The 8,614-nt window shown below is 32.5% G+C and overlaps 1 pseudogene; it reads right to left on the reverse strand.

The window, feature by feature from the left end:
- Positions 1-7,345: 7,345 nt before the first annotated feature.
- Positions 7,346-8,408, reverse strand: LOC141711121 (abscisic acid receptor PYL3-like; annotated as a pseudogene).
- Positions 8,409-8,614: the final 206 nt, after the last annotated feature.

The raw sequence follows: 8,614 nt of genomic DNA on the forward strand, positions 1-8,614 counted from the left end.
GCTAAAAATTGCTCAATAAGTCCGCAAAATATAAATAATGTTAAAGCAATTTAAGTGAATCCGTAACCCGGGTACATCTGCAAAGATATAACCCCGCGAGAATAGAAAGAAGGCCATTACTGGTGAATACAAACGAACTAAACTGGACACAAATTCGCGTCTATAATCTGCTGATCAGCCAGGATACAGTGCAGATCTATATTTCACTATATAGATCCAATCGGGCACCCAGGCACTACGGTCCATCTCAAGGATCCGATTATGTCCCGGTCCTTAGGATTAAGTACACTTAATCCCCAAAGTATTATTATCCAGTCCCTGGAATAGCAACCGAAACAATCGGTATGCTTTGATATATTCTAATCACCAGAATATATCAATAATTGTGAGTAACAATTGGAATATGAACAATAAATTTAAATGAAAAGGATAAGCAAGATTCGAAATGAAATATGAACAAGAGAATCAAAAGAGTACAAGCATAATAAGAATCTGAAGAAATATCACTATTCTGAAAGTAGAATAGGGGAAAAACTTGCCTTCTGCGCGACTCACTGCAATTAAATCACCTTCGTCTATCACCTACTCAACCTGCCTTGCTGGCTTAGCTTCTGTTAGAAAAATAGTCTGGTTTAGTCATTTCGTACTTCAATTGCATCTTGAATCGACTTCACATCGTTCCTATTACCTACCCATGCGCTTATGATTGACTCGTATATTACATATTAGCAAGTAAGACCCGATTAACCACATAATACACATAAGCACATAAGCACATAATCATTTTTATAGTTAAAATAATTTTTAGAATTAAAATCGACTCGCAGATCGCTCCACTGATCATCATCTGCCTCGTTTCCCATTTTTCTGGAATTTTTCGGACTCGTCTCGGCACGCACTTCGATTGATAATCGAACAAGTAACAAAATCAACTAAGTTTTGGAAGAAATTAGGTCTTAATATTATTTTTAATGAAAAGAATTCATTTTTCTAAGTCAAAGGGCTTTCGTTTCACCCAAATCGGACTAACGGTCTAATTAATATCAATTAAACACTGATAATTCAATTTATTATTCAATATAAATAATTATTACTAAATTTTTAAACCCTAAAATAATTTTTAAATAATTATTTAAGAAAAATCAGAGTCAAAAATAATTTTTCTATAATTTTTGGAATTAAAATGAGTTTGTTATGATTTATTGAAAATTATTTGATTAATTATCGAAATAATTAATCATTTTTACATAATTAATAAATGATAAATAACTATTAAATAATTAATAAGTAATTATTTAATAATTATTGTATTTAGAATAATTAATCCCTAATTATTAGGATTAATTACCATTTATTACAAATATTTACAATTTATTATTACTTATTTGATTAGATCGATTTTTTACAAATAAATAATCGATACGACTATCTGTTACGTTATTAATTGAATAAATAATCATTATTCGAATCATAACCCAACTCACCGATCAACTACTTGTGTTAATACGAGTTATTTACCTTTCTCGTATAATTACTGAATTATTATGGTTATTATTACAACTTATACGATTTAATCGATTATCTGTATTTAATTATTTGTTACGAATTAATATTCTTCAAATAAATAACTATCACTCGAATAATAATAATTTAACTTATCGTTCAATTACTCGTGTAGATACGAGTTACTCGTTTTATTTAATTAATTATCGAACCTTTAATCATAATATTCGATTAATTTTAATCCTTATTAATTAATTAATTAATTACCAAATAATAAGTAAATAGATAAATAATTAGATAAATAATTAAATAATTAATTAATTAACTAAATTTGAATTTCTAAATTAATAAAATAATTTGAGGATTTATTTATAAAAAAATTCAAAATTTAAATCTGATTTTATTAGAATTTTAGAATTTATTTAAACTGATTTTAGTTTTAATAAAACAGAGATAATTAATTAGTAATTCAGAAACATTAACAGGAAAAACGAATTGGGGCTTTCAGGATCAAACCTGGGTCGTAACCGGGTCGACTCGGGTCGACGAAGAACAGCCCGGAAAACCCGACGCCAGCGGCCGATTCCGGTGAAACAACGGCGAGCTCCGTTTGCAGTGAAAACACTACCGTTTCGATTTCTGCCCAGATCAACTCCTCCCTGCAACAGTCGTCCCTCCGCCTCGTTCCTGACGTCCCGTCGTCCTTCCCCGATGAACTCCGGCGGATTTTCAAGTTTTTTTCCGTCGAGTTCATCAGAAAATCACTCCCCCCTAAAATCGAAACCATACTCTACATTCTACAATACTTATATCAAATCGAAGCTACGAACTTCTACAATCAAACCCCCCAATCAACAACAATCAACATCATCTATAATAAATCAATAATGAATTCAAAAATTACTAAAAACCAAGAGTACGTTTATAACCTTCCAGGGGTTATACGGATTATATGAATATACGAAATCATTCCTAAGACTCAGGGGAAGCTATACGAACCATCAAAACAATCAAACGATTCAAGAATCAAAAATGCCTAAATCGACTATAAACCCTAAAAAAATCGAATCAATAATCACACACTGAAACATGAAATTGATTATACCAATCGAAAGTAGAGATCAAGAGTTTTGCAACGACTACTTACTTGTCTGATTTGGAGGTCGGAATCACGATCAAATCTCCGGTTGAAATCAAGAACACCAAACTCTAATTATGGGAAATTGGGGATTTTTCTAAATTATTCTGAATTTTTATAATTAATTAACTGATTAATTAATTAATAATCAGGTATTTATAGTGCTGAAAATAATACCCCTAAATAAGGGGCTAATTACACTCCTAATAAAAATATTTGGTCCTAATTTTTGTAATTTTTGAGTATTAACATTTAATTTATAAATATTTTATATATGCAATATATATGCCAAAATTTCTCAAAAATTGTGAATAATGTAAAAATAAAAAGAAATGGTATAAATAAAAGTCCTATAATTTTATAAAAATAAAAATGTGATTTTTGTGGGATTTTTAACACCCAATGGGACCCGGAAAAGTCATTTTTCGTAAAACGAGAAAATTTATAAAATGCCTAGATGTTCAGAATAATGCGATGGTAAAAGCCGTTTGATGAAAAATAAGGCCCATTATTTTATTTGAAATACTTGCTTTAAAATCATGGTTTGGGTCGTAAAACGTTTGAAATGAAAGCGATAAATGAAAAATAAAATATCTTAAAAATATCTTAAAAATACCGGAATGACACAGAATGAACGTAATACGTAGTAGTTAGGGTTTTCAGATAATTACACATAATGACACATTAATACACATAATTTATTATAAATATGATATAATACAGACTTAAATTTCCCAGCCGTTACACAAAGAATCTTCATTTTCTGCTACCAGCCCCTTGCCCTTGTTTTCACAGACCTTTGAAGTGGACTCAACAGCTTCTATCTTCATCTCCTTCTCTTTCTCTAACTCAGCAACCAGTGCAATGGACCCTCCTTTCTTTCTCTCTTTCTCCATTCTTTTATCTTGCTCTATTTCAAGCTCATAAGTCTTTAGAATGCCATACAGTCTCTCTAGTGTAAACTCCTTGTATTCTTGTGAATTTCTCAAAGAGACTGTCATTGGTTTCCATTCTTTTGGTAGGGATCTCAGAAAATTGAGGTTAGAATCTTTGGTTTGGTAGACTCTTCCATGTAACTTTTGAGCATTTAGTAGCTTTTGAAATCTACTAAAGATATCAATGAGAGTTTCACCTTCTTCAAAGTGGAAATGCTCATATTGCTGAATTAGTAACTGCATCTTGTTATCTCTAACTTGTTCAGTGTCATCATAGATAATCTGAATTGTATCCCAAACTTCCTTCAGTTTTGCAATTTAAGATGTTGTCAAACATGTCACCATCAACTCCATTGAACAGAATATTCATGGCCTTCTTGTCTTTCCTGACTTGTTCAATATCATGATCTGACCATTCATGCCGTGGCTTGGGAACTGATGGCTCATTTCCAGTTGCAGCTCCCATTGGTACATGAGGGCCTCTCTCTATGCAATCCATATAGGCCTCATCTTGAGAAAGTAAATGAAGATGCATCTTTACCTTCCAGTGATGGTAATTATCTTTGTCCAGAAAAGGAATCTTGACTCCAACATCCTTCTTGTTCATCTTGCTGTTTGTTGTGATCTTTAAACTCTTTGTTCTTCAAGAGCTTGCTCTGATACCAATTGTTAGTCCCTAAGAATGCAACAATAATTACATAAGAGGGGTTGAATGGAATTCTTGAAACTTTTTCTGAATTATAAAATGTTCTAACTTAAAATATATATGTCAGTGTTTTGATATGCAAAGTGCGGAATGACAAGTTAAATATGAATCAAAACACAAAGTAATAAAAACACAAGTCTTTAAAACTTTCTGGTGGATTTGAAATGATGGATAAGACATGGGTGTTCTTCACGAAAACGATGTTAAATCTTTTTGTTTAACATCAGCCAATTTCTCTAACCGATGTTATTTGACTTAAAATACATTAAGTTTCTTTTCAGAACAGATGTCAAATGACTATTTCACATCGATTTTAGTTCTTTTTCGTTTAATATTATTTTACATGATGTCTTTTGTACATTTTTTACATCCGTTTATATATACCATTGTGATGTTAATGTGGTGTAAATTACATGCCATCATGGTCCTGTTTTACAGCCACATGAACCAATTGCATTTACACAACCAAAAAAATACCAAACAATGCAACATATAACCAAAAACATCCAACAGAAACATAAAACTACATTAATACCAAATTTCTTAACATACAATATTCCAACAACCAATTCGGACATACATTCCAAGTCTAAAATAAACATCCCAACCAATAAAAATAAAATAACTTAGTTATCCAGACTCTTTTAACTAAGGACTTGTCAAGAGTTTATACATGACCAAAAAAAATTAAAGTAAAACGCATACTTGAATACACAAGTTCAGGAATGGGCTAATCTCTTTCTTCAAGCTATCACAGATTAGTCCATATATTTTTTCAATACAAGCCGTTAAGTGCTTCTTACACAACACATCTGTATACTTGACTTCTATTTTCAATTGTGTGTTTGGCTTTCCCTCCATTCCACTGTACCAACTGGAAATTCCCCTTCCTATTGAAGATGCACGAAAACCCTGTACATATAAGTAGACTTTTAAAAATTGCGTTAACTACATTTATATGGTAATTTCCTATTATAAAAATTAGGCATAAGATCAGCTGTAACTTGAGTTTTGAGTGATGAGGCTAACTTACAGGAGACAAAATTACATCTCCTCTTCTATTATTTTAAAAAAACTGGTAAGTTTTCTTGCTGTAATAATAAAGTTGGTCACTAAATTTGTGAATTATCTTTAAGGAATAAGAATGTTTTATAAATAAGTATATGAAGTAATGCATGACAAATGTGATGAAACTGTCTGAGAAGATTTATGATAAAGGTGTTATCTATGTGCACGAAGGGGGTACACACAGAAAATTCAAATATGTTCTTATCACCTGCTCAAATTGAGAACGTTGAACAATATATCACATGTTTTTGTAGGACTAACAAGGTTTAGCAAATGTAGTTGCCCAGATTTAAAGAAAAACTAAAATAGACATTTAGGTACTTTTTGGACATAGTATAGATACAACTTACAACTACATCAACTACAATTAGCTGACTCTATCAAGTTTTTATATAATACAATTAAAAAAAATCCATTTACTGCACATCATAACACATTGACATACAAACCACTTGGAAGTATTAGAGAACTCACGTCTTCATATGGGCATAAAACAAGTCATTTTCTATGATGTCCAGAAATGCCTGCAAATTATCAGCAATACATAAAAAATTAGGAAATTGCACACTAATTGAGTGATTCAGTGGAAGGAACTTGTAAACAAAATTTACCTTGTGCTGAGCAAATATCAAAACTCTGTCTTGTCAAACATTCAGAGAGCCTTCAGAATTTGATGCTTCCAGACCAATCCCACACTCTTCCAATATTTATTGAAGGGCCACTAATTTCAGAGAGTGATGCAGCTTATGAAGTTCTGAAACAATATCAGCACATGCAGGGAAGTGAACTGGCAGAAGCTTAATGAGAGAATCTGGAGTCTTTTCACCAACAACAACCAACGGATGACTACAAAGTTTTAGCAGGAACTGAAGTGCCTGAAAGAGATGAAACATAAAAAGGAAATGAAGAGCATATCAAGATAAAAAGGGATATAAAAGTCTGAAGTACACGTTCCAAAATTTACCTGGAAAACATGGGAAGATGCTTTTGATGCAGAAATATCTTCTCCTTGGTCTACCTCATTCACCTTAACCATACTTGTAATGTCTTCCCTGATTCATGAACCAGAAAATTGTTCATAATTTTAACTGGACATTGCTCAGGTCACAATACCGGTATTGAATGATTTTTTCAGGTAAATCAGATAGGACTTCAGCTTTTGTTCGGCGCACGAGGAAGGGCATAACCTAAAATAGACAGAAACTTAATGATTGAACAAAATGATGCATTTTTATGCCAAACCAAGTCCTTTAATACAAAGAGTACTAACCTGCTTGTACAATGCTTCCATCACAAGTGCCCCTGCTTCAGCATCCTTGTCTGAGCATTTAGAATCTCTGACTGCTAGCAAGGGTTTTCCATAAGTGGCTTGAAACTGTGAGAATGACATCAAATAACATGTACTTGAGCACATACCACTATAGCAAGAATTATATCATTTTTCACATATACTAAAAAGATTTACAATGTTATAAGATAAAGTAACATTTTGAAAAACCGGGTTTAGAGAGGTAATCATATTAGAGGGGTTCTATTGTACTAATGTCCTGATTCGGACAAATTTTTAAATTAATTTAAAGAGTTTATTAATTTAGAGGGATTCTACTGTACCAAGCAGTTTCAATATAACATCAGATACCAAGCTAACCAGTTTGTAGATCCACTACGAGTTAAAAAAAACAACAGTTATATTATTTACCAGTCATCCATAAATATCTTACAAATAATACAGCCCCAACTACTGAAAACAGATTAGAACATACTTGTCAATCGGTACCAAGAAACCCCGGCATTAGAAAGTCAAAAAGGGACCACAAATCCAAGACATTGTTCTGAAATCCAAGTAAGAGTCGGATAAATCATCAGATAAATAGTCAGATAAATCGCCAGATAAATAGTACTGATTACTTGCACTCCACAAAGCTTGTAAAATCTTAAAAATTTTGAGATTATGAAAATAACTATATTCTTATCCCGTTCCTTTTACTTATGAGCTTAAACTTGACGGCGATTCAGCATGGCCATCCTCTCAGACACTTCTGCCAGCGATTTGAGGTTACAATTGATCAGAGCCGTAACAAAGTAGCAAGTCTCTTCTTTGGTGTTGCCTTCGGGCACATCGACCACAAATGATTCAATGACTAGGGTGTCAGCTCCCCCATCAATGACTTCTGGATGGACAGTAATAACTGAGGAATTTATTGGCACCTAAATGTACGACTGATGCAGTAGTACAAATGATCTACAAGAATAGATTTGTTTTACCTTGAGGCTGTGATCACCACCAACAATTTTAACACCAAGTATATGCTTAGTATCATCAAGTAGTTCCAACCTTTCGGTGCTTTTGGTGGCTGGAAGACCTGACTTGACATTCACCTCTCTAACACTTCCAATCATGAGGTCCCCCTGCACGACACACCTGCTAACAAAGGGCTTGTACTTCTGCGGTTGATCGAATCTCCTAACCAGTGACCATACTTGATAAACGAATACACTTGGTCAGAAAATAGAACACCTTTACAACCAAATTTGCATAAACAAAATTTTAATTTGTTTCACCCACAAAAAATAGCAGACAAATAATGTGCCTAAACATTTAAAGTCAACATGAAAAATTCTTATACTTGCTGATTTCTAAACAATAAGAGAATCAGAAAGTAAAGTAGCACCTTAATAATCTAATAAAAATACATTCATGAAATCCCAAAAATGGATACAAAAATAAAATTGCAAACATAATCGAATAATTTGGTAGGTGATTTGATATTTCAATTCCATGTGTTATCGTGCAGATTACAGTTGCATAAACAATACATACATATAAAGAGAGGAGGGGGGATGATAAAGAAAGTTACAATATCAACAGGAGCTTTGATGTGTTTGGTAACAGAAGAAGAGCACTAATGAGCAGCTGGATCATGTTTATGCTGTCTTTTCACACACTCAACACTACTACTGCTATTTTCCATTTTTCCCAATAAATTTCAAGTGCTCACTTCTTCAATTCAATCAATCCCTCTTTGCCATCTTAACAAGCTAACTTACGGAATCAAAAGTACCTGACAAAAAAATAATCACCTATTAATTTAAAATGGGCATCAGATACATTATAAAGAAAACGCAGAATCCCAGGTAAAAATCATATATACCAATCATGAATTTTCCGTAAAAAAGAATATAAAAAATCGAAACTTGGGTAGTTACACAAACTAAATAAAGTAACAAAAGAACAAAACAATAAAAATATCAGTATCACCTTCA

This window comes from Apium graveolens, chromosome 3, assembly GCF_009905375.1.
Source record: "Apium graveolens cultivar Ventura chromosome 3, ASM990537v1, whole genome shotgun sequence".
NCBI classification, from domain to species: Eukaryota; Viridiplantae; Streptophyta; class Magnoliopsida; order Apiales; family Apiaceae; genus Apium; species Apium graveolens.